This window comes from Cebus imitator, unplaced genomic scaffold (genome assembly GCF_001604975.1).
Source record: "Cebus imitator isolate Cc_AM_T3 unplaced genomic scaffold, Cebus_imitator-1.0 Scaffold108, whole genome shotgun sequence".
NCBI lineage: Eukaryota > Metazoa > Chordata > Mammalia > Primates > Cebidae > Cebus > Cebus imitator.
Genome location: NW_016107423.1, coordinates 2,854,760 through 2,877,756, shown reverse-complemented (window position 1 = coordinate 2,877,756; position 22,997 = coordinate 2,854,760). Strand labels below are relative to the sequence as shown.

At 41.4% G+C, this 22,997-nt stretch overlaps 2 long non-coding RNA genes across 2 annotated transcripts in view; both read right to left on the bottom strand.

Annotated features, from left to right (window-relative positions):
* Positions 1-22,997, bottom strand: part of LOC119472608 — a 247,208-nt gene that overhangs the window by 21,260 nt on the left and 202,951 nt on the right. The gene's annotated exons all lie outside the window — the stretch shown is intronic.
* Positions 5,952-7,353, bottom strand: LOC108310804. Its single transcript, XR_001827933.2, has 2 exons — positions 6,715-7,353; positions 5,952-6,271 (listed from the first exon to the last, which is right to left on the bottom strand). It is a non-coding gene; the product is annotated as an uncharacterized LOC108310804 (long non-coding RNA).

The following is a 22,997-nucleotide window of genomic DNA, read 5'->3' as shown; positions in this document are numbered from 1 at the left end:
GTTTGCTTAAACCCATTTGCACGTGTGTATATGTGTGTGTGCCTGCATGTGTGCATACACGTATGTGTGTATACACGTATGTGTGTGCGTGCGGGCATACATGTATGTGTGTGCCCACGTGCATGCATGCATGTATGTGTGTATGCATGCATGTATGTATGTGTGCATGCGTGTATGTGTGTGCATGCATTGCGTGTGTGCATGCATGTATGTGTGTGCACACAGGTATGTGTGTGCGTGCATGCATGTATGTGTGTGTGTGTGCATACATGCATGTCTGTGTGAGGTGGCAGTGTTCTGACCCTGTGGCTCCTGATAACGATGATGTGGTGATAGAACAATGATGATGATTGTGGAATATAAGCGACATTTTAGCTAAACTAAGCCCTTTTTTCTTCCTGCAGAGGCAAAGTTCTGCATCTTCTTTTGCCCGTCACTCTTGCTGATGTCTCATGTATCTTAAACTATCACTTCGGCATTCTATCTCGGCCATGTGCCATTAGCATCCTGTTCCATAGCACTCGTGGAACATCTTGACTGCCCTGTGAATTGACCCAGCAATTATGGCCACATGACTTAGGAATGCTCCTGTACATTATAAACACATCAATGTGCATGTTGATGTGATAATGATAAAATTACACTTTCTTGCTTTCAGTAGCTTCCAGAAAGTCACTTACAAAGGGATGCTTTCTGGTCTAAGGTGAAACTCCTCAATCACTAGTCCCTTCAATGTCTGGGGTCCGGGGAGCTGGATGGATTGGAGCCCAGAGGAATGGTGTCCTTGCCTTGGTCTTAGATTTTGCTAATTCTATGAGAGACATTAGCACAATATTATTAGAATCCTCCAAGAACCTTCCACCTGTTGAATTGACACTAATTGTTTATGTCAGCAGATTCCTTTTCTCTAGGATAAAGGCTTCCACTTGCTGCAGTTGCAGGTCGACCACTCACATGTACTTAAAGGGTTACAGTGCAGAAGTAAAGAAGAGTCAAAAATCCCAGTCTCCACCTTTCACTCCCCATTGATATGATGCTCCCAGTTCCCTGCAAATTGACTCTCTAATGACATCAGTATCACTCAAGCACTGTCAACACTTCAGTTTGGTAGTGTCTGTGGGCTAGAGTGTGTCTTGGGAGTTTAAAGAAATAAAAGGTCAAATCCAAAAGGAAACTCCTTTTTGCTAGAGACTGATATATTTTGGAAAGCATGTAGGAGAGTTCACTGGAGTCTTTGCCTGAAGTTTCAGAATTTTAATAAGCAATATTGCTTTCTTTATTTCTTATACGACTGGTGGTATTTCTCTACTACATACCTGATTCTTGTCAGTGGTGGAAACACACAATAACTGTCCCAGCACTACATGTGTCCATGAAGTCTGTGAGACTGTTCAGCTAATTCTGTGTTTGCAGCTTGGGCAATGTTACACAAGAAAAGAGAATTTCTCTGGACTGTAGATTTTTCTCTTCTCTAAAACAAAAAACAGTGAAAGCATGAGAGAACAAAGAGACAGATTCTGCCTTTTGTTCACACATTCATTCACCAAACATTTAATGAGTGAGCAGGGAGTATGTAAAAAAGATACAGATCAGTTCACCAAAAACTTCACAGTAGAGTAATAGAGGCCTATAAACAATGGACTTTTACAGATTAGGGCAAATGTGTAGTGGGACTATTACAGTATGCCAAAGATCACACTTTCAGGGATACATTCTGCTTGGGAAGGCATTTAGGTCTCCCGAAAGAAGAGACTAATTTGGCTAGCCTTGAACAATGAGACAATTAGTAAGATTTGATCCAGTGGAGCTGCAGGAAAGCAAAAAATAAAAAGGGATTAAGTGAAGGTTTATGCATGTTTAAGGAACTATGGACACAGATTTTGCTATACAGACTGTATGGGTGATGAGGAATGTCAGTGGGTGGGAGGTGACAGCATGTGGCACAAGATCACTAAGGACACCGAACACCATGCTAAAGTGTTTGGTAGAATGGAAAGTAAAGTGATTGTTTTTCTTTTAAGCTTGAGAATAAAATGACAGGCACAAGTGCTGTAATCCAAGATCATTCCTTAAAAGACAATAATTCTTGGTTGGATGTCCCCCTAATGAAAAATAAAGAAAAAGAAATAATGTATCACATCGTCTGTCTCCAGTGCACCGTGGGATCCTAGAGTAAGTCTCCTTAGTGAAGTGTTGGCCTCATCTGTTCGTATTTACCTCTGTGACTGGTGTTTGAATTGGTTTTTGAATCACCCTGGCATTGCTTCCTCTTTCCAGACAGCTGCTCTTTTGAAGCATCCTTGCAAGAGATGCTTCTCTGCTTATCTAGACAGAGCATACACTTGTCAATCAAAACATAAATAGCACACAAGCAACCCGCACGTCCAGAGGTTGGAGGAGAGACAGGACTACCTTCCCACTGATGACCTGCCAAGTGTAGCATGACTGGGCTCTTTTTGATCCTTCTGAAATCGCAGAGAGGGACCCCAGCATGAAAAGCTCTGTTTCTGCCCTCCATCTTTTATACCCATCTTTTACTATTCTAATAAGAAAACTCTGAAGGGCTTCAAAGACTACAAAATTACTGCACCACAGTTTTTTATCTGCTTTGTGGGGGCAACTGACTGTGCTTTTCCATGGCCTAGCGTTCTTCTATATTAGCATTGGATTTTTTTTTTTTTTGCCTCTGCCCCTGCAAGTGGCTAGGCCTGAAGTTACTCATTATTCGAATCATTGAGTCCCTTTCTTTAGTAAGCTACAACACTAGAGTTTCTTGGGGTGTGAGAGATGATCTCTGAGGACAGTCAGTGGGTGGCTTCTATTCACAGTGTTGGAATCAGAGCTGTCTTGCTTGCCAAGAGGGAGATTGGAGCTTATGCAAAAGCTTCAATAGGGGTTATACTGGCCCAGATGCATTACTTGGAATGCCTGGGATGATGTGAGTGTGACTCCTTCTGGGCCTCATGCGCTTTCTCCCTTTACAAAGAGTGACTGGCTTGCAGATAGATTTGGCAAAGCAGGGGACATGAAGCACCACCAGGACAAAAGTGTTTCTGGTTCCTATTTGTTTTCCTGTCAGGTGCTGCTGGGAGATCTGTTCCCCCCAAACTACTGCCAACTATGTGAACTCTAGTAATTTGGAAGGGAAAATAAATTACTGGCAAATCCAGCACAGCAAATTGTGGGCTAATAGCGAAAGCCGGAGACGACTCTGTTAACGGTTCTTGTACAGCCTTTTGTCAACTGAGGGAAGAGTCGCATCTGAATCCTGAGAAGCTAGACTTGGGGCAGGGGCAGAAAGTTCAGAGAAACTGCAAAAGATGAAGGTTTTGTTTCCACCACTGAGACTTTTTAAAAAAAACAAAACAAAAACCAAAAAACCAAAAAACAACAAAAACCTAAGCCCAGTGTCTTTTATGGAAAACAAAATGATAAGATCGGACATTCAGGCCGGGCATGGTGGCTCATGCCAGTAATCTGAGCTCTTTGGGAGGCTGAGGCAGGAGGACTGCCTGAGCCCAGGAGTTGGAGACCAGCCTGGGTAATATAGGCTCTGTCTCTATGAAAAAAAAAATAGCTGGGTATGGTGGTGCATATGTGTAGCCCCAGCAACTCAGGAGGTTGAGGTGAGAGAATCACTTGAGCCCAGGGGGTCAATCAAGGTTTCAGAGAGCTCTGATCACACCAGTGTACTCTGTTCTGGGTGACAGACCAAGGCCCTGTCTCAAAAAAAGAAAGAAAGAAAATGATTGAAACTTCAGAAGCCCTAGTGCTTTGAGAAATGGTGGAGAAGAAAAATTTACAGACTATATGGTCACATCTGCCCTTACAATTTCACAGACCTTTCTCGTCAGTTTCTTTGGCAAAGAAGAAGAGATGTCACAATAATTCAAATGTGTCATTCTTTGGCCTATCTCGCAGAAAAGTGGTAAAGTAGGAGTTAGATGCTGATAATGTCAGTTCTCAGGATGCATTGCTGTCATTGACTAACCAACTCTAGCCAATTTTTTCTATGTGTCTTTAGGTGTTGAATATAACTGTGTTATGTTCAAGCACTACATTGTTACATTTGTATATATGTACTTACCTACATACAGATCAGGAATATCTGAATTCTCTTGAACATTTTACTCACAGGGAGAAAAAAAGGTTAGTTTCTGTTTGTCAGGGAAACTCTTCACCTGTTATTAGTTTATTCATTCCATCAGTAAATATTTATTGAATACTTACTCTGTGTCCATCACTGTATTAGGTGCTGGGGTTACGGCAGTGAAGAAAACCATCGCAGAGCTTATATTCCAGTGGGAGGAGACAATCAACAAGTATATAAATAAAGTATAGATTTATATGTGTGATGATGGTGATGCATGTTAAGGAGGAAAATAAAGCCGGAAAAAGGAAAAGGGTGTTCCCACTTTAAGTACAGAGGGGAGGAAAACCTCAGTGATCAGGATTTGCACAAAGATTTGTGGCAAGCAAGGAAGCAGTTCATGTCGGGGAGAGCTTTGCAGGGAGAAGGAATGGTCAGGGCAAAGGCTGGGAGTCTGGAGAGTGCCTGGGCAGTTTGAGTTAGGACTGGAGTCCAATGTGGCTGGAGCAACATGATCAAGGAGGGAGCGCTGGCCTGGAGAGGAGATCGCAAGGTTCCCGGCAGGGTAAGCCTGCAGTGGAATGCTGTGTGGGCCTTGCAGGCATTCATAAGGATTTTGGCTTTCATGCTAAGGGGGTGGGAGGCCATGGAGAACATCGTATAACTTCCTTTTACAGGGATCATTCATGCTGCAGGGTGTCAAGGGCAGAACGAGGGAGATGAATTGCAAGAATCTAGGTGAGAGGTGATGGAGGCCTGGCCTGTGGTGGAACATGAAGGTGGGGAGATGGAGTTGGATTGTGAGGATGTTTTTAACCTGTGTGAACGTATCACTGAGGTAGGTATGGTCTGGAGAGGCAGACCTTGGGAAAGGCTGAGGATAATTCCCAGAGGCGGACTCCGCAGAGGACCATCTGCAGTCAAAGCAGTCGAAGGCTGGGCAAATGAGTGACTTGGTCCTCAAGTGGGATTGGGACACACTATCCATGACATCGATTTCCACATTTTCTAGTGAGGTAAATAGAGTTAAGATTATTATTCCCATTTTACAGATAAGAAAAATAAAGTTTAAAGAGAATTCACCACTCAAACTCTTAAGGTTTTAAGTGATGCCTCTAAGCTGCAGGCAGGTCTTCTAACATGTCCTGATAACATTATTTTCCCAATCACCTAACCCCCGCCACCCCCACTACCTGCTTGCCCCAGGTGCCTGCATTTCTAGGTGAAGCCCCAGATGATACCGGCAGTGTTGAAGTGCTGACTCTTAGGGTGAGTGTGAATAAATGCCATGCCCTCATGTGTGATCAACCTGTAGATCTTTGTCCACGAACATGGGTATGAGCTGGCACACACCTGAATATGTGATGGGCTGTGCACCCAGCCTCTCCTTTCCTCCCTCCTTCCCTCCCTCCCTCCCCTCCTCCCTCTCTCCCCCCCTCCCTTCCTTCCTTGACTAGCTTGTAATAATACATTTTGTATAATAATAGTACATTTTGTGCTCAGTAAAGTACTACATGCTCTTTATGCTATTTCCTATGTATTTATTTTTAAAAAATATGAATGAAAAAGCTGGTGCAAGGACCTGACTTGGGGGAAGAGAGTTTTGAGGTGGGAGACATTTGAACAAGCTTCTTCTGAGATGCCCGTGGGACATTTAAGTTGAAAGACGCAAGGCTCCAGCTCAGAGGGGCCTACGCAGAGACTGTGTTTGGAGTTTCTGAACATTCTACTCTGAAAATGTGTCTCCTGCACCTCTGACTGATAATCAGTGCATCGGTTTCCTATTTTACCTTATCCTTCCTGTTGCTTCTAAGTGGGTGTGAATGTATCAGGTAAGTTGAACAAACGAGAATCAGGTCTAAAACAAGCACAGCTTTATTTTGCCTCTCATTACCCCATTAAACTTGATGTGGTGGGGCTTTTCTTCCTTCAGTCCTGGATGCATATTCTGGCAGATCCCAGAACCTTTCTTTCTGTTCTTAGAAAATGTGCATCCCCATGGTGACATAGGTTGCAGGTATAGACTCAATTTCAAACATTTAATGTCCAGTCCAACCTCTTATTCAGGATGTCTGACTCGGCTTCATGTTAAAGCATCAATCTTCTCCTGGCACCAGCCTGGGTCGGTCTGGAGGCAGGAGAGGAGGGGGTAAAACACCTCATCTCACAAGCTTCTGCTTCCTGCCTTGGGAGGAGGAGGAGAAGGGAGGCTAAGAGAATGGGGCAATTCTTTTTTTTTTAGATACATTAAGTTCTGGGGACATGTGCAGAACATGCAGATATGTTAGATAGATATACACACGCCATGGTGGTTTGCTGCATCTATCAACCTGCCATCTACATTAGGTATTTCTCCCAATGTGGTTTATACCCTGGGCCTGGCAGATGTCTGGTTCCTTCCGTGGACTGTGTTTGAGCTCCTTGTAGGTTATAGTTGGACTACCTCACCTGGTTTTACCTTAAGAAAGGATAAGCCTCTATTCTGAGTAGCCTTGTGGCTCCTTCCTCAGCCCAGGGGCATTGGTAAGACCCTCACCCTCCATCCCCCGACCAGTCTCTTTCTAAAGACATCTCCTTGCCCTTCCAGGCAGCTCTCCTCGCTAGAACAGGGCCCAAGTACTCACGTGGACTGTCCCTCTACCCTGCCCGGCCCACGCTTGGCGTGGCACAGCAGTGCGGCCCACGCCCCAGCAGTGTGTCAGCCCTTCTCGTGTCTGTGAGATTTCCTGTGCAGGAGTCAGGCTCATCCACGGTCTCTTCAGCTTCCTCAGGGAATGGGGTGCAAGTTCCTCCACTTCAAAATTTCAGGGGATGCAGGCCAAGCTCTCCAAGGAGAGGTAGAAGCTGCGTGCCCCTAGGGAAGTCTCTTCTGCTCCTCCTGTGCTCTCATTTGATAGAGGAGCGATGGGCGATCACCCTCCTTCCATGACATGTTGCTTCCTTGTTCCTCACACCCATGGGTAAAAATACCCTGAAGTGAGAAATCACAAAAGTGACATTAGGAGGCTGCTTAGGCAGCAAGCTTGAGGGAGGTCGTGCAGCTTCTGGAGGAAGGAACAATGTGGCCTCCCCAAAGGAAGGAGCCTCCAGAGAAGCTGGGGAAGGGAGTGAGGAAGCAGTCATTTGTCATTTCTCCCTTTACCTCAAATAACCAGGGATGGGGATTTGGTGGCACTGGCTTCCTGCCTTACTCTGTGCCATGACGTTCCCCAGGGTGGGGAATGCCTGTGCCCCAAGGAGCAGCTGGCCGCGTGGAGAGGCTGTGGGCTGCAGGTGGGCCGAGGTCTTGCCTCCCAGAAGGTCCTTCTCACCCTGCTCACATTTGCTCCTCCAAAGCTGCTAGGTAAAGGGAAGCAGGTCGTTTTGTGGGTGGGAGAACCATTCTCAATTCCAAAAAAAAAAAAAAAAAAAAAATGGAAAGAAAGAAATTTGCTTCTAAGGTTCCAAGAATTTCAGCTTGTAAGTCAGAAATTTCACACCCCAAATGAAATTGGCAGGAAGCCCAGAGCTCGCCATTTTCACTTTAGGTACTAAAATTTTCACATGAATTTACTTAAAGAATAACCAGAGTATTAAAGTGTCTTTTGGGCTTAAGATTTATTTGCATGTGATCCATTGGCATGATTATCTATTTACCAAATAAATTGAGAGTTGGTTTTGTTATTTTGAAGCTGTCCAGGAGTCGCACATTTATTTATTTCTAACGCTTTCTGTGATCAGAAAGCATTGATTTACAAAGAAATTGCATAGTTAATAATCTGTTGGTACATTTTCATAATGTCTTCTTCTAACTGGATGCACTGAATCTTAAGTGGCTAACTCAGTTGAATGAAGTAGTCTTACAAGGTTTAATCCTCTTCCACTGGTGATAGTAATGTTTAGTGTTGTGACACTTCTGTAGATTGTTGTGGGGCGTATAGAATAAACCTGGATATTGTTATATGTTCTTTGTCTTCCAGTATGTATGTATGCATGCAGCCCATACATACATGCTCCAAGTACACAACTATGTTTTCACAAATGCAGTTGGTCCTCATTATTTGTGGATTCCCTGTCTGAGAATTTGCCTACTCATTGAAATTCATTTGTAACCTCCATATCAATATTCCCAGCACTTCAGTCATTTGTGGACATGTACGGAGTGGTAAAAACTTCAAGCCACCAGAGAAGCACATTTCCAGCTGGGGTCAAAGATGGCTGCGCTGCCATTTTGTTTTTGTTCTCATATGGTAGACAAGTGTCCTCTTCACAGTCCGGTTAGTGCTGTGATTTTCGTACTTAAGGGATCTTTGTTGTTACTTTGCTATTCCAAATGGCTCCCAAGTGTAGCGCTGAAGGGCTGTTTGATGTTCCGAGAAACAAGAAAACTGTGATGCGCCTCATGGAGAAAATGTTAGAGGAGTTTATACTGCTGTGGGCTGTTAGCTCAATATTAATGAATCAGCAACACAGATTAAATAGGGTGTCTTAAATGCACATAAATCAAGGTTATGTATTGACTGGTTAATGAAAATGTGTGACTAGGGGCTTGTAGGAACATCATCCTGTATTTTCTTTAGGAGCAAAGGTTCAGTGTTCACTAATTCAGAGTTCTCGATGACTTTCTAGAATATGACTCCCATGAGTAACAAGAAGCTACTGTATCTGGTCTTGATTGTTTCCTTAGAAGTGCCACCTCTTGTCACCCTGTCCTGTGCCAGCACTCCCATAGGTAAGCATCAGATACTTCATGGTTGGTGCCCTGCCCGTGAGGCTGGTATCCAGATGCTTTAACTAGCAGCAACATGGCCTTCTCCATAGTTCGCAACATACCTGCTCCTCATTCACCCACCACCAGGCCACCACATGTCACCAGCATCTCATGCATGGACTCCAGGAGAGCCTACTCCCTGGGCTTCTCATCTCCCCAGTCTGTTCTCTCCTTGGCAGCAAGAGTCCAGAGTCACACACTACTCCAGGCTCTGCCTATTCTCTGTGCCCTCTCCCAAGATTATTGAAGACTCATTTTTTTTTTTTTTAAATTTAAGGAGCCTGGGTATGTCACTACAAGGTTTTAAGCCAGGGCTTGGTCATACCTATGTTTTAAAATCACCTCTTTTGCTGCAGAGGAGAGAACAGATACCATGACGTATCGGATGCTTGGCTCTGGGAGTGCTGGCGTAGGACAGGGTGACAAGACATGCTGCTTTCCTGCTCCTATAGTGAGGATGCATGTGAGACTCAGAGGAAGAATAAGATACAGGGATTCAAAGCTCAGTTTCCACGTTTTCATGTAATTCTCCTTTAGAACTGCTTTCTTTGAATAAAGAGGTTTTACTGTTTTTCAGAACGTGCTTTGAAAAAACACACAGGGCTATGCTAATACCGATTATTTCACATTTTACAAAACCATACACATGCAGATATAAAATGTAGGTTTAGAAAATGTTAGTGGCTATTATGAATTTTTATGTGATAGAAAATGATACTATGTATATTCATATCTTCATGTTATAGCACCATTTTCTATTACTCTCTGACATGTTTATAGGATATAAATTATGTTGTTCCATTTTTTTGGAGATTTTTCTTCATGTTGACAAAAATTTTAAAAGGAATTTAATGTTCTGAAAAGTACTTTCCTAATTGCTTGGTGAAAGGTTGACAATAATTCATTTTTTAAAATCTGGAGATTAATGGATCTATACCTGCTTGAGGTAATTTTTACCTTAAAAAAGTCTAAGTTGGCATTTTCGTGACTTTTTAAAAATCACATTATTTATGCTAATGGATGTGTGGGAAATGAATTTGATGCTGCCCAAATACACCTTTTCCTTTTATACTGTAAAACCTTTAAAGTAGGGGCTTCAATGTAGAAACGGCCTGGGGTTGACCAGTGAGATGGATGAGTTTACAAAGTGAAAACATTACTTGAGATCAGAGGTGTCCATTTCCAACCTTTATTTCTCCTGTCAACTTATTAGACATTTATTTAGTTATAAAAACCACATAAGGTTCTAGAAACACAAAGACAAATGGAACATAGCCTTTTCCCTTTTTACTCTACTGTAGGAGATGGACATGTAAACGAACTAAATAATTAATGGTAGTAAGTTATGAAAGTTTCCATAAACTTCTATAAGAACACTGAGATAGAAAAAAAAATTAGAAAAATTATCCAGAGGAAAGGGCCACTGAAGGTTGGGAAGAAGAGTCAGGATTGGCCAGACAGATGGGACTGCATGTGCCAGAGCAGACAGGGATCAGAACACGCATTCTATTTGGAGAACTGCAAGAATTCGAAGGATGGTCAGGAGTGTGTGGAGGAAATGAAAATCTCTTATTAAAAGGCTCTTTCATTTCCAGGGTCCACATTTTGGCATAGAAAACCTTGTTGGGTATGCAAGGAGAGACAATAAGAATCAAGTACTTGATATCATTCTCTTTGATATAAATGAATCAGACAATGAATAGTGTTGACAGTAGAAGAATGCATTTGGATTAAAATCTGATACTTGCTGGGATGTAGATGAAATATAAGGATCTGAGTTTCTTGAGAGGTTGCTTTCAAGGTTTTGATTAACCTGAAACATCTTCTGTAAATGCCTTATTTTCTTTCTTTATTTTCTTCTACAAGTTCAGACATAAAAGATCAATATTTTACCTTCTTCTTTTAGTTGTAAAAATAAGATTCTGTTGGATTTGACAGGTGAGAGGAAGCCAAGCTTAGACACTTTCTTTCTAAATTCCTGTTCAGATTAATGTCAATATATTCTTATAATCTAAGAATTAATTTTCCCTAGAAATAATTTTTTGCTATTTTAAAAATATGATAACTGATTCCAAAGTTTCTCATATATATTTTCAACTTCAGAATCACTTTCCAGGAGAAAGTCATTTGTCTACAAGAAGATTTCTGAAATCAAGCCTTCAATAATAAGCTTGTAAACAGCTTACTTTAAACAGAATATTTCATAGAAAGCAATGTTAAGTATTAACTAAACCATATTAAATAACCATTTAAATGCCTGCCCTGATTATAAAATTTTAAAGATTTTAAAATTGATATCACGAAGAGCATAGGTCTTCTTACATGACCAAAAACAACATTCTATTATCACCAGGTTTATTAGCCTAAAAGGTTTTAGGCCTTCTTTTCCAAATTGGATTGTGATCAAACTCTTAAATAAATGAAACATCTTTTTTTTCTCTCTCTCTTCTTTAAGCTGTTCTGACTCTGAAGGGCTTGGTTTCCTTGAGTTGGAGCTGTTTCAACATCCTGAAATGAAACAACTAATTAAAGTGTTTTTGTTTTTGGCTGGAAGTCTTTCTTTTTCTCTGGCTGGAGTTCTGTCTTCTTTAGTTAAAGCCACTTCAGCATATTCCCATTTGTAAATTTCAGTGTGGAAAATACATTGGTTTGAGCAATGACAAAAAAAAAAAAAATGAATGAAGAATTTGACCATTGATCATCTCCTTTGCTTTGCCTGATACCAAGGGGGATATGTGCCAAGAATCCATCGTCACTTTCTCACAACTTTATATGAATCAGGCCCTGTAATAAAATGTTTCCTTATATGACTATTGACTATATATAATATTTTCTGCCCTATGTTTATAAGGGCTTGTTGAGTTTAGAAAAAAATAGTTTATTTTATCAATATTTTTAAAGAGCCCATATTTGCCAGGTTTTGAGGCTGTAATTCACTTAGATCTGATTTTTTTCTGTTTCTGATTTGCCCTCCCCAGGACACTGTAACCTCCTTTACTGAAGGCCTATGACTTTCTTGCTCCCTATTAAATCACTCAAGTAGGGCAGAGTGTCTGATTCATGGTTAAGCACAAAATAAATATTACCTGAATGAATGAATGGGCTGAATAACAATAGTTTCTGCATTCTAAACAACACTGCAGTATATAAAGTTATAATCTATTGATCTAAGAACTAACAGAAAAATGCATGCCTGAGCATTACTTTGAGGAAGAAATAAGAGCTCCCTACAAGGCCTGGGAGAAAGGGAGAGGGAAATATATGCTCAAAGGAAACCATGCACTTTGTGGCCTGCTCAATTTGAGGTATTTGTAGGTCATGAGAAAGAGATTCCCAGTGGGTTTGGAGCTCAAGATAAAGTCTTCTAATTAAGCTCCTTGCTTAATCATACATATATGATTATTATATATGAAAATATTATATATGTATATAATAATTATCCTAATATAGTGATGGGGACACTGTGAGTACTAAATTATAGACGATTTGTGGGCTGATTAGATTTAAAGAACAACTATGTACAATTGTGTAGAATGACTTAAAACTGCTGTTGAGAGAGTGCAATGCAATTTGTAAAAATGCAGATTTCAAATAGCGGTTATAATCTCAACCCAAAACATAGCTGCCCATTTAGGAAGGGTTGTAGTCATGCATCAGTCATCTAACTTCTCTTACACACAGGAAGTGCCATTACTGCTAACAATTTATTCTATCGTGTCAGATGTTAGTAGAGAGGATTTGGGGGTGTTCGTATTCCTATTCTTTAAAAACTTGCAACATAATGTATACTTTTCCAAATTCAACATAAAAGAAGACAAGATAAGCAAAGAAATAGCCTTGGAAGAAGGGTCACCTAATGAGCTTCATGATGTGAAAGAGGACCAAGAGTGAAGAGCCAAGGAAGCTCAGATACTTCGAGTTCAGCCCTGACTGATGGCCGTAGGTACAGTTGCTCTGTATGTGCTGCCAAGTGCATAAAAGCAGCATGGACTTGCAGAGCCTCAGCAGTCTGTTTGCTAAGAAGGTGGTCTGGGTGGATATGAGTGTAATAGTTGAGTTTGGAAAAGTGAGGTGCTGGGAACTTAGGGGCTAGCTTAGTATTGAAGGACGATGACAATGTGCTTGTGGCCAAAAGAAGTTGAGTCATCTAGGGCCCTGAAGAAGGAGTTTTTGAAGCACAGGGAAAAGAACCTGGGTGTTCTCTTTAGTGCAAAAGGAACTATTGAGTAAATATCCCCTTTTGCCAAGAAAAGAATGATGTAATGATGCAATCATCATATGATCAACTTTTGGGTTTAAAGATTTATCTATTGAATCAAGTCCTGCATTATTTTAAAATATGTTTCTAAGACAGAGTCATTCTGTGTGATCCAGCATGACACTGCCTACTTGAAAATTCCCCTTCATGTATATTGTGCTGAAAAGATGTATTCATGTCTTGACATGGGAATTCTGAGATCTCTTACATGCAAGCCTCAGAAGTCGGCCTCCTCTGATTATGCCAGTAGATCCAGGAAGTATGGGAGCTAAGAGTCCTGTTCCAATGACCTGTAGCGTATGGGCTATGTTTGTCTTCTCTGCTGTGATAGTCATCAATTATGTGTGCTTTAAATGCATACTAATCTTTCTTTTAGAAGAAGGTTAAAGGATGTCAAGAATGTACTTCTGCGCTCCAGCTTACTAAGGAGAATGAAAAATCCCTGGAGAAGATGAGTAAAGAAAGTAATTCAAGCAACATGCTAAAAATAAAAATACACTCTAAAGAAGCAAGAGGAAGTACTGGGAAAATCAATACCAGTGTTAAGAAGTATAGGAGTAAATGAATGTGACATTGAGAAAAAAGATGAGGAAAAGATTATCACTAGTATGGCACAACATAAAACTTTGCTTGAAGAGAAAACAGTATGCTATTTTCCTGAAAATGTGAAGGAAGAATCATTTCCAAGCATTCATGAGTAAGCAGACTCCTGTTATAACCCCAGGAGGAAGTGACTCCCTCCGAGCCCTGCCTCTCCACACACAGTGATGGATGGTGGTGGATGACTACACACCACGGCCCTATGTAGTTCATAATATGAAAATGGAAGGAAGCCCTGACAAAATCCAGTGTCCCTTCCATTTTCAACCACCCAATGTATCTGTTTCCTGCATAACCACTTGGGGATACATGTTGCTGGAAAAGGGAACTTGGTACATATGTCTAGTGATTTGGAAGGTCTGAGTGGGAAACAGATGGACTTAGAGGCTAGGATATGCAATTTCTTCTTCTGAACTCATGACTTTGAAAGGTAAGTGGAAAGATATGGAAAGTAACTGGATGGCAGGATGTATGTGGGAAAATAAAAGAATTTAGTCCTTGGGCATGTGGCTCATGGTAACAAATTATAAGGGGCAGATAATATCCTATGAAGATTAGGAAGAAAAAGTTCAGGAAAGTAGCTGATTTATCTCTTGAGAACAAGGACCATATTTTATTCATCTATGCATCTTCAGTTTCTACTACAGTGCTTAAAATGTGTTGTAGGGGCTTAAAATTATAAGACTTTAAGAAGGAGGAGAAGAAAATGTTAAGCAAAATAAACCATAAATTCCATTTATACAAATGATCATATATATGACCAACCCCCCTAAAAAATCAACAATTACAAATGGAAGTATAAAAATAGCTTATTTTTTCTCGCAAGAAAACAACAGGAACACTGGTCAAAAACAGCAACTTATGGCTGAACTTGTAAACATCTAAGTGCAAAAGAGAGAAAAAGCAAAATTTGCTTGAAATGTTACTACAAGGAAGCAGAAATGATCTCACAGCTATCATTAAGTCTCAGTGAACCAAAATAATAGAAGACCACATACACCCTGTTCCAGAGAAATAGACTTGATGTGGGCTTGGGGGATAGCAAGGTATACGGAGGACATAATTCCGATCAATAGTGTGCTTTTGCAGGGGATATGAAGATGACTAAGACGTAATATATAATATCAAAGGCTTCACAGTCACAAGTAGAGATGGATACATAAGATTTAAGTAAAGTAAAAAGTGACACAAACTCTAACCAATACGTCTAAAGTACCACATATTTGTTTCCTAACAAAGTGCTATGGACTGAGTGGCTTAAACAATTAAAGTTTCTTGTCTCACCACTCTGGAGGCTGGAAATCTGAAAACAAGGCATTGGTAGGTTGGTTACTTCTGAGACTGTGAGGGAGAGTTTGACGTATGCCTCTCCCCTTGCCTTTAGCTTCTGGTGGTTTGCTGGTAATCTTTGGCATTCCTTGGCTTGTGGGTGGATCAAGCTAATCTCTGCCTTCATCTTCACACAGCATTCTCCCTGCTGTGCATGTGTGTGTCCAAATTTTCCCTTTTAATAAGAGCACAGTCATACTGGATTAGAACCCACCCTAATTACCTCATCTTAAATTGATCATCTGCAAAGACCTAGTTCCAAATAAGGTTAAGTTCACAGGAACCGAGGATGATGACTTGAACATCTGTTTTGGGTCACAATTCCACCCATATCAGGTTTAAGGACATTGGAATCATTGTGGCATATAGTACAGTATGTCCAGCCTGCCTGGCACATGAAGTAACAAGAGATTTTGAAGATCACTTTTAAATACAAAATTGATCCAAGGTGAGGAATAAAATGTTTGAGGAAGGAGTATTCGGGTAAAAAATTGTGTTTTTGAGAATATGACTTGCTTTATTGAATTCGCTAATGACTCACTGACCATCTACTCTGGGCCAAATGCCACATAAGATACCAGAGATGCAAAATTGATAAGACAGTCGCAATCTTCAGAATGCCTAATAAATATTTAAGTTTGGCTGACAAATTTCTCTCTTAGCATGTAGAGCAAGTGCAGCTTCGAGTTGGGAATGAATTCCAGTCACCTAGACAGAACTTACCTCTGATCATATAGGAAATTACTGAAAATTTAAGAGAAAGTGATCACATCATTGAGAGATCATTATTGTGAGGAAAGGAATGGGTCTAATCAGCCACATTCCCAGACGTTGAGAAAACAGATTTTTTAAAACTCAGGGAAATAATAGTTATAGTTCTATGACTAAGGAGCCCCATAGGATGCTGTGGTCTCTGCATGGAAACCTCATCCCATGAGCCGCCCCAGTCTCGGTGAGATGCCTGCCAAATTACCCGTCTCTTTCACAACCCTTGGATGTTGCCTTTCATATCCAGCATCTAGGGCATTGTGGAACTTGAATCCTTGTTGAGCAATTATAATTGCGAATCATCTGTTGCAAAAGAAGAATAGAAAATGCCAAAAAAAAAAAAAAAAGTGGTTGCACATAGAGCTCTCTGTTTAAATCAGATATTGAGAATACAAAATCACATTTTGACATAAGATTTTGAAAGTGTGAAATGAGTTTTTGACATAAAAATTTTATAAACATATATGATGTAACTTGTGGGCTTATAAAAAAAGAGAAAAAAGTTAAAAATTTTAAAACATGAACATTTTGTTAGTTTTCCGGTTTGCATTCTTGGAAACAATGCTTATGTGAGTATGTTTTGTAGATGTGAGTTTTGGGTATTGGTCTGCCCATTTCTGTAGGATCTGCCTTTGACTCTCTCCAGTCTTACTTGAAATCTGTCTGTTCCGTGCTGCAGACAGAGTGAGCCACCTGCCATGAACATCTCATCTGAGTCTCTTCTTACAGCTCACCAGTGTCTCTCCATTGCCTTCACACTGAAGGTTGACTTTTCATGACTTTTTGTGATAAGGTTCAGCCTCAGGATTTACGTTTCATCTCTGGTCAAATGGGTCAAACTCAATAATGGACAGAGATTTCTCTTGCAACTTTGTCTGTGTGCATGTTCTTCCCTTTCCATCTTTCTTTTTCTTTTTTTTTTTTGAGATGGAGTTTCACTCTTTTGCCCAGGCTAGAGTGAAGTGGCACAATCTCGGCTCACTGCAACCTCTGCCCCCACTGGGTTCAAGCCATTCTTCTGCCTCAGCCTCCCAAGTAGATGGGATTACAGGGGCCTGCCACCACACCTGGCTAATTTTTGTGTTTTTTCAGTAGAGACAACATGTCACCATGTTGGTCAGGCTGGTCTCAAACTCCTGACCTCAGGTGATCCACCCGTCTCAGCTTCCCAAAGTGCTGGGATTATAGGCGTGAGTCACTGCGCCTGGCCCCACCTTTCTTTATGTGACTCAATCTTACTTTCCGGGATTCCAGAAAGCCTCCCTGAATTCCCAGCCTGTGTGAAATGCCTCACTTTGACTCCACAGCATCCTGTGCATACCCCTAACTCAGTTGAGACATCAAAATGACCTCTTACTGCTCACTTTCAGCAGAGGATAAGCTCCTGAGGACAGGTACATGTTTTTTTACCCGGGCGGCCACACAGCATGGTGGGCAGAACCTGACCTGTAACATGACAGGAGGTTTAATATACACTGGATTTTAATATTTATCACCATGGGGAATAAACTATCTGTGTCGAGGGAGCCATCACACACATCACTAAACAGTGATTTTTTTTCCTTTTTTTTGAGACGGTGTCTCACTCTGTCATCCAGGCTGGAGTGCAGTGGCTCAAACTTGGCTCACTACAGTCTAAACCTCACATGCTCAAGAGATCCTCCCACCTCAGCCTCCCTAGTGGCTGCAAACGACAGGCATGCACCACCACATACTGGAAAAAAAATTTTTTTTTTTTTGTAGAGACTGGCATCCCTCTTTGTTGCCCAGGCTGGTCTTGAACTCCTGGGTTCAAGTGATCCTCCTGCCTCAACTTCTTAAAGTGCTGGGATTACAGGCATGAGCCACCATATCTGGCCTGATAATAATTTTTAATTGGTAAAATTTGACAGTTTGGAGAAAGAATGTGTGAGTGAATTGTGGCCCTTTCAGGATATTCTACGAAAGAGATGATGCATGTAGACTCTACTAAAACATCTTTACCCAATGTCCTAATAATGGCCTAATGAACATTCATGAAATTGAATGAAATCTAATCACCTATTTATTCATTAGTTCAAAAATCTTTTGTTCAAAAATTGCAATGTGCCAGTACTGGTGCTACAGAACCCAAGAGATCCAAGTTGAAGTTGATATGTAAGCAAAACATACACATGTGATACAATGAATGTTATAATAATTTTCCTCTTAATATGCTATAGGGTAACAGGAGGGGGAAGGCCTAAGAGAAGGTGTATAGGTCACTTGCCTGTTTTCTTTCAGATGCATTTTCTGCCCTTCTCTGCCCTGTGCTGTAGTTCAGAGAGTAATATCTCCAGCTCTCTTGTTTCCTGGGTTCCAAGAAGGTCAGATGAAGACACTGTGAAAAACTAAAGGACTCAGTGAGGGAACAGGCCACATTCTACCTCCTCTGTCTCTCTGCTTCAAGCAGCATTTGCAGGGGTAGCTGCTGCCCTCCTCCACACGGCTTCAGCTCATGCTGGGTAGGCTTTCTCCTGGTGGTCCTGTTCTTTGGCTCTGGTCACACTGCCTCCCCTCTCGATCTCTCTAGGAGTGTCAGTACCTTCTTGCCTTTGCCAGCCGCTTCATTGCCTTTCTGATGGGCTCCTTGGCTTTTCATCATCGGTGATATCAATAACCAATGGTAAGTTCATTGAAACACTGAAACTGCTTTGTTTCCTGACAAACCTTGCCTGATTCAGAAGCTTCCCAAAGAAAGTCATGTGGAACAGCTGTTGTAATAGGCTGTTTCTGGAGATTTCATCATTTTTTACACTTACTATTCTGTTCTTGTCTTGTTTGGGGGCTGTGGGCAAAATTTTAATTTACCCTGGACTCAGATTTTTTACCTTAAAATAATCAGAAAAATGTAACGTATTTGGCTACCTTAGAATTCACTGATTGATTCATCTAATAAGTTTTACTGAAGCTTTGTTTCCTGGAGATGACATACCAGCTCTGAGGGTATAAACCATGAGCAGGACAGATGTGCTTCTTGTCCCAAAAGCATCATAGACCAGGGAGACGAAAGATGCCAGCAACATATTCACTTAGAAGATGCCAGCTTTGATAGCAGCACCATTAATATTCCCATTTCCTAAACGATGAGTTTGTGTCCTTTGTAGGGACATGGATGAACCTGGAAACCATCATTCTCAGCAAACGGACAGAAAAGCAGAAGATCAAACACCGCATGTTCTCATTCATAGGCGGGTGTTGAACAATGAGAACACATGGACACAGGGAGGGGAGCACTACACACTGGGGTCAGTTGGGGGGAAATAGGGGAGGGACGGTGGGGGGTGGGGAGTTGGGGAGAGATAGCATGGGGAGAGATGCCAGATGTAGGTGATGGGGAGGAAGGCAGCAAATCACACTGCCACGTGTGTACCTATACAACAATCTTGCATGCTCTTCACATGTACCCCAAAACCTAAAATGCAATAAAATAAATAAATGGAAAAAAAATATTCCCATTTCCTTAAAAATGTCCATTAAATTTTGTAGGTCAGCATTAGTAAATGACCATGTAATAGTTTTTGAGGATCACAAAACATGTGGCAAGCTCTCATTAAAACTAGATGGAGACCACTGATGTTTTTAGTTTCAACAGCTTTATAAATGAAATGAAATGAATCATAAAATTTACAGTTTTGAGTAACCCCAAACTGACATGCTACAACCTTCCTAACCAACAAACTTGCAATTAGGGAACAAATGGGCCCTGTTCATGACTCACTCTCTGATTGCAATATGTTTGGCAAGAATTTCTTTTCAGAAATTGCTTTTGTTCAGGAAATGCTTGCTATTTCTTTATGCGCTAGGAGAGGGTCTTTTACATTTAAAAATGAATGATTATCTCAAAGGGATGAAGGATGAACTTAATCAATCCCTTATTCTGTAGGTGGGAGCATATCACATGTGTTGCATTTTGATCAGGAGAAATCTTATTTTACATACTTTGAGACTATAGATTTTCATATCCTCCAGAAACATATTTCAGTGTCAGGAAGTTTTTTCATCTTATCTAAATTTCCCAGGCTGTTCTTAGCAAAGATGAAGGACAATTGGCTACAGTTCTCTGTATAATAGAACAAGATTATAACTATGCATTTATTCACTCTTTTATTTAAAAAGGTTTTATTGAGCATCTACTACTAAGAGCCAAGCCCTGAGGATAAAATGGCAAGCAAAACCAGACACAGTTCCGGCACTTTAAAATTACTTTCAGGGCCAAAGGACCTTTGCTGTGTCTTTTTTTCCCCTTAGATCAGTTTTTCCAGACCTTAATTTCTATGTTTATCGTTCCACTTCCTTTGCTGTGTGGTATTAGGCAATTCAATCATATTTCGTGTCTTAGTCCATTGTATTGCTACCAAGGGATATCTGAGTCTAGGTAATTTATAAAGAAAAGAGGTGTATTTGGCTCATGAGTCTGCAGGCTGTACAAGAAGCATGGCGCCTGTATCTGCTTCTGTGTGGGTCTCTGGTGTCTTTCACTCCAGGCAGAAAGTGAAGGGGAGCTGCTGATGGAGCCTGGGGGACCCATTACATGCATACGCTGGTGGCTACCACCACCGCTAAAGGGGGCTGGGTCCTGGAGGTGGGCTTCAGTGTGGTCATTGCAGCCTCCTGGTGTGGGAGTCCTCCATCAATGACACTGGATCATCGAGTGCAGTGACTGTGCCTTCCAGCAACTCCAGGGCTAAGCCACGCAATGTTGTCCCCTGGAAAGGCCTCTGGGAGAGGGTGGTGCCCCCCTGCTGGATGTTCACTTTGACGGGATCCCGTAGGACATGTGTCCACTGTTGGAAGAGCCCTGGTACATGTGCCAGTTCAACTTCACTAAGAAGCACACCTTTTGTCTGCTGAAGCTCGGTGATGTCTCTTCACCTACTGCAACCTTACTTCCTGGGGGAGCTCATGACGTCCAAGCATCATGGACATCACCACCATGTTTGATGAGACACAGATTCCTGTGCTGGTGGAGGGAGAACACTGACGGGGAGGCAATGATGCTGGTCTTACCAGCTGACTGCACCTACTGGTCTTCCCATGGACGATCAAGTCCCTAGTCACCAAGCACTGAGCCTACCTGGACCTGATGCTCTAGGTGTCTGCCCACCCTGGGATCTCTGGGCTTCTGGACAAGCCCCCTGCATCCCTAACTCAATGTCTTCATGGCTGGGAGCCCAGGCTCTGGCCTGTCACAGACCTGGGTTGATCCCAGCCGTGTACCATCAGGCAGCTTTCTTAATGCTCTCTGTAAGGGGAACACTGTTACCTCCCTCCCAGGGTCATGAGGGTGAAATAAATGCTAACACTGGGACATATACCTCCCCCCACCAAACAACAACAAATGCATGGTGTATGCAGGGGAAGCAAGGATGGGGGAGGTGCCAGGCTCTTTTTAACAACCAGCTCCCTTGAGAACGAAGAGAGCAAGAACTCCCTCCTTCCCTCCGTCCTGGACTTGGAAGGGCATTTCAATCTATTCATGAAAGATCCACCCCATGACCTGAACACCTCCCATAAGGCCTCACCTCCAACATCGGAGATCAAATTTTAACATGAAATTTGAAGGAGTCAGACATCCAAAGTATAGCACTCTGCAAATTTTCTGAATTTGTAAAATAAGGATTATTATAGTACTTACTACATGGAGTTGTTCTGAAGTTTGGATGAACTCAACAAATGATAGCTCTTACATTAGCAATGATTATTTCAGAGTCTCCGCAGCTGCTCTGTTCGATCAATATGGCTGCTAGCCACATGTGACTATTTAAATTTAAATTAATTAAAATGAAGTGAAGTTAAAAATTGAGCTACTCAGTTGCACAAACCGTATTTCAAGTGCTCAGTAGGCACATGTGGCTAGGGTCAGCATATTGAACGGTGCAGAAGATACAGAACATATCCATCTTTGCAGAAAGTTTTATGGAATAGCACTTGTCCCTAGAGACCTTGAATGAGAAAGCAAGAGAAAGAGAGAGAGATGAAAAGGATGCAGATCCCCAAAATATTGATTGGTGCACTGGGCCAAGCTTATGTAACTGGGGGCAAGTGTCCTAACCTCTTTGTCCCTCTACTTCCTCCCATGTAAAACAGGAACAATACAGTACATACCCCACTAACAAATTTTTAACAACTAAAAAAAGGGCTGAGAACAGCGCCCAGCTGTATGAAACTCCCAATAAGCAATATTATGATAACTCAGGCAAGCACCTGTGGCCTGTTTGCAAACATTTTTCACAAACACTGAACACTGCCAGCTTTGCCCTTTCCTGGACTATTTATAGAATGGTTCCTCCACTGACTTAACTTTTCTGAGTTGCAAGTTGTTCTTTTTTAATTTTTAACATGGAAATAATATTATATGCTTCCCAAGATTGGATTGCATACAAGTAAGATCATGCATGTGAAAGCGAAGACACATTAGAGGCATTTAATAAAAGTTACTCCTTTCTACCCATTCCACTAAGAAATACAGATCCTCCTGAATATTAACATTGATTGTCCTCCTGGGTTATCTGTCTTTGCATGAACAAACCCTGTAAGATGCACAGATTTTGTGAAGTGGAGAATGTGTTTTCCTCTCTGACATTCTGATTCTCATTTTGCATGGTCTTAGGGAAATTCAGATTACTGTACTTTTCCAATGACCTAACCAATGGAAGGGAGAAATCGTGAGAATAATAAAATGTGACAGATAACCCAAACCATAGATGGGGACAAAAACATTCATATTCATTTATTTGAAAATATTTGCTGATTCATTCATTGTTTATCAAAAGTCTTCCAGGCAAAGCATTGTGTTGGGCACTATTTATCCTTCAGAATAATTTTGACAGCAGATTATTATTCAGTTTGAGCTTATATTTAAATGGTTTTACATTTCCTGAACAACAGAGTGACTGATTTTAGAAGATGGGGTAGTCCTAGGTAGGTAGGGTGATTACAAGAGGGAGTCAGGCTGAAATGAGAAATTCACTCCACCAATAAATAGTCTTTGTGTAATTTTATTTGCAAAATGATGTCTTCCCAGGAAGGAAGGAAAGTTCTCTATTAATATGTATTTTTAGCATTTCACGAGCTTTCTGCCAGCCTCAGAGAACCTGAAGGACATTTCCATGCGACTGAGCACTGTCCTCTCTATACAGGCTGCAGTAATGACCTTCGAGCAGGTGTCTCCAGCAGGCCAT